Raw genomic sequence first — 4,093 nt, forward strand, 5'->3', positions numbered from 1 at the left:
CAGAGTCTGTGATATCTGGAGAGGAGCTGCAAGGCTACAGAGCCGCGGTGGATCCGACGGAGATGCAGACCACCAAGAAGCAGATCTCCAAACAGAAAAACTCTTTCAAGGCCGCGATAGAGACCAAGAAAGTCAGCTTCAAGGAAGATGACGCTACCAAGCAGGTCTCAGTCGGAGCCAACATGGACCCCAAATAGGAAGACGCGCTCGTCGAGTTCCTCCGCGCTAACATGGATATCTTCGCATGGCAACCTTCCGACATGTCCGGAGTACCAAGGGAACTCGCCGAGCACTACCTCAACATAAACCCGGGGCTAAACCGGGAAGCAAGCTATGCGACGCTTTGGAGATAAGAAGCGCCGCGCCATATGAATGGAATTAGCAAAGTTACTAGAGGCAGGTTTTGTAATAGAAGTAATCCACACTGATTGGGTCGCAAATCCCGTCCTTGTACCCAAAAAGAATTCTGAAATACTAAGAATGTGCATCGATTACTTCGGCTTGAACAAGCATTGCCCGAAGGATCCGTTTCCCCTGCCGCGCATTGACCAAGTCATTGATTCGACGGCAGGGGCGGAACTTCTATGTTTTCTTGACGCATATTCCGGGTATCATCAGATCCGGATGAAGAAGTCCGATCAAAAGGCGACCTCGTTCATCACCCCATTTGGCACTTACTGCTATGTTACTATGCCTTTTGGCTTGAAAAATGCAGGTGCCACCTACCAACGTACGATGCAGCGGTGCTTGAAGGACCAGATCGGCCGGAACGTACACGCCTACGTCGACGATATCACGGTCATGACCCGGAAAGGATCCGACTTGATCAGCGACCTTACAGAAACCTTTGAGAATCTCCGACGGTACAAGATGATGTTGAATCCGCTGAAGTGCGTCTTTGGCGTCCCAGCCGGAAAACTCCTTGGCTTCATTGTCTCTAATAGGGGCATTGAAGTTAACCTAGAGAAAATCAAGGCAATCTTGTGCATTAAAAGGCCAACTTGTCTCAAAGATGTGCAGCGACTAACTGGCTGTGTTGCAGCAATCAGTAGGTTCGTCAGCCGTCTTGGCGAGAAGGCGCTACCCCTGTACAAGCTATTGAAGAAGACAGACAAGTTTGTTTGGGACGAGGCAGCAGATGAAGCGCTTCAAGGGTTGAAGGAAATACTTACCTCCCCACCTATCCTGGCAGCACCAGGAGAGTCAGAACCTATGCTCCTTTACCTGGCGGCTACCAACAGAGTCACCAGCCTCGTCATCGTGGTGGAGCGACAGGAAGAAGGACACGAGTATGGAGTCCAAAGACCAGTCTATTACATCAGCGAAGTGCTGACGGAATCCAAACAAAGGTACCCTCACTTTCAGAAGCTAGCCTATGGAGTATTCCTAGGCAGCAGGAAGCTGAGACACTACTTCCAGGAGCATCCGATGAACGGTCGTGAGCAAAGCTCCGCCGTCAACGATTCTCAATAACGCCGACGCAACAGGACGCACGGCAAAATGGGGCATTGAATTATCCGCCTTCGACATCAACTACAAAGCCGGGACCGCGGTCAAATCCCAAGTTTTGGCAGATTTTGTTGCAGATTGGACGAAGCTCCGGATATAAATGCGGAGCCGGAACCGAAAACATGGGTTATGCACTTCGATGGATCCAAGCAGCATCAAGGCTCGGGAGCCGGAGTCACCCTGAAATCCCCTACCGGAGAAGAGCTGCGATGACGTTCTGCAGATCCACTTTGAAGCTACAAACAACATGGCGGAATACGAGGCTCTACTACACGGACTGCGCATCGCTAAGGAGATAGGGATCAAGCACATTATTTGCTGCGGCGATTCCGACTTGGTGGCACAGCAAGTAGCCGGAACTCGGAACGCCGAAACTCCGTCATGGCGGCTTACAGAGATGAAGTTGACGAGATCGCCAAGTGCTTCCTCGGATACGAAGTCAAGTACGTCAGGAGAGATGACAACGCAGCGGCAGACATGCTATCCAAGCTCGGATCCGGCAGAAAACCAATTCCGCCTGGCATTTTCCTGGAGCACCTACGGATACCCTCGGTGAAGGGCGCTAACCCGGAGAACCCAGATGTGGCAGTATCTCCGGCTAGAGAAGTGATGGCTATCATTCCGGCCTGGACGCAGCCTTTCCTGGACTACCTCATCGATCAGAAGTTGCCAGAGGACGAGGTCCTCGCACGACAGATCATCAGACGAGCAAGATCCTACACAATAGTTGATGGACAGCTCTACAAACGAAGTGCAACTGGAGTTTTTCTCAAATGCGTATCCAATCAAGATGGCATTGAAATCCTCAGAGAGATCCACGCAGGGGATTGCGGGCATCACGCCGCTCCCAGGTCCCTCGTTGCCAAAGCTTTCCGGCTTGGATTTTACTGGCTCACAGCTAAAGAAGATGCTGATAAGTTGGTAAAAACTTGCCGAGGTTGTCAGTACTACGCTCCTCAACCAAACGCCCCAGCCCAAGAGCTGAAGACCATCCCTATCACCTGGCCGTTTGCGGTCTGGGGGCTTGATATGGTTGGTAAGTTAAAAAAAAATCATCTCCTGGCGGTTTTGAATACCTCTTGGTCGCTATTGATAAATTCAGTAAATGGATCGAGGCAAAGCCAGTGAGAAAAGCCGATGGTGCTACGGCACTCAAATTCATCTGCAGCCTCGTGACGAGATTTGGCATCCCGCATAGCATAATCACAGACAATGGCATGAACTTCGCGCAGGGAGAATTGAAGGATTATTGTCACGACGTTGGGATCCGGCTAGACCTGGCATCCGTGGCTCATCCACAGTCCAATGGTCAGGTCGAAAGAGCCAACGGACTCCTTTTATCCGGAATAAAACCACGCCTTGAAGAACCGCTGCGCCGGGCAGCCGGAGCTTGGGCTGAGGAGTTGGACTCCGTCTTGTGGAGTTTACGAACTACCCCCAACAGGTCAACAGGATTCACTCCGTTCTTCCTGGTATACGGATCCGAAGCTGTGCTCCCCTCAGACATCATCCATGATTCACCGCGAGTCTCCGCCTACAACGAAGAAACTGCTGACGAGGCCAGACAGCTATCTGTGGACCTGATCGAAGAAGCTCGGAATTTAGCAGACCAACGTTCCACCATTTACCAGCAAAAGCTCCGACGCTACCATAGTCGTCGAGTTCGGAATCGCTCGTTCATGGCCGGAGACTTGGTCCTCCGCCTTCGCCAGGTGAAAGATCACAAGTTGCAATCTCCATGGGAAGGACCCTTCGTCGTCAGCAAAGTGCTTCACAACGGATCGTACTACCTCGTCGATTTCCGAGAGCTAAAGGACAGACCTGCCAATTGGCACCGGAAACGCAAACGAGAGGATCCGGATGACATTTACGATGAAACAGAACGTCCTTGGAACATTGCACAACTATGTCCTTTCCACACTTAGCGTAGAATTACATACTTTGTAACAATATTATACATGATCAATGAAATAAATCTTTTGGTTCACTCTATGAGTCATTTACCTCCTTTACTTGTTTATTTTTAGATCATGTATGTTTTTCCGACTAAAACCGCAGAGCTGGACATTTCTGCCTAGGCGTGTATGAAAGTTGTGATTTTCAAAAATCGTCCCTTAGGACGTAAGCTTAAGTTTTCTGGTGGAAATGTTTTCTGTTGCGAATTCGTGGATTCCTAGTAGCGATTTTCGGCACCTTGGCTGGGGGCTTGTTTCCGCGGTTATTGATGGATTGCCATTGGGCTTCGTCGCCGCTGGCGAGTGTTTCCGGCTAAAGGTCTTTCGGCTCGCAGAAGGTCAAGCGAGTAAGCCGGAAAACATAGAAATCAGCACTTGCTTTCCAACAAAACGAAACATGCAAATAATATTAAAGGATAGCAGGATAAGTTGTTTCCGCCCATGCATAACTGTTTCGTCCCTAGCTACTTAAGAATTTAAAGTTATATTACAAACCCTCCCGGGGCCAAAATGATGCTTTGTTTTTTCCGCAGGACTAAGTTTTTACTTCTCCTTAGCCGGAGAAGTTTCCACGTTGGCATCACCTCCTTCTGCGTCAGTCGGAGCTTCCTTCTCTGCGTCTTTGGCAG

Source organism: Lolium rigidum, chromosome 1 (genome assembly GCF_022539505.1).
Source record: "Lolium rigidum isolate FL_2022 chromosome 1, APGP_CSIRO_Lrig_0.1, whole genome shotgun sequence".
Classification (NCBI taxonomy): domain Eukaryota; kingdom Viridiplantae; phylum Streptophyta; class Magnoliopsida; order Poales; family Poaceae; genus Lolium; species Lolium rigidum.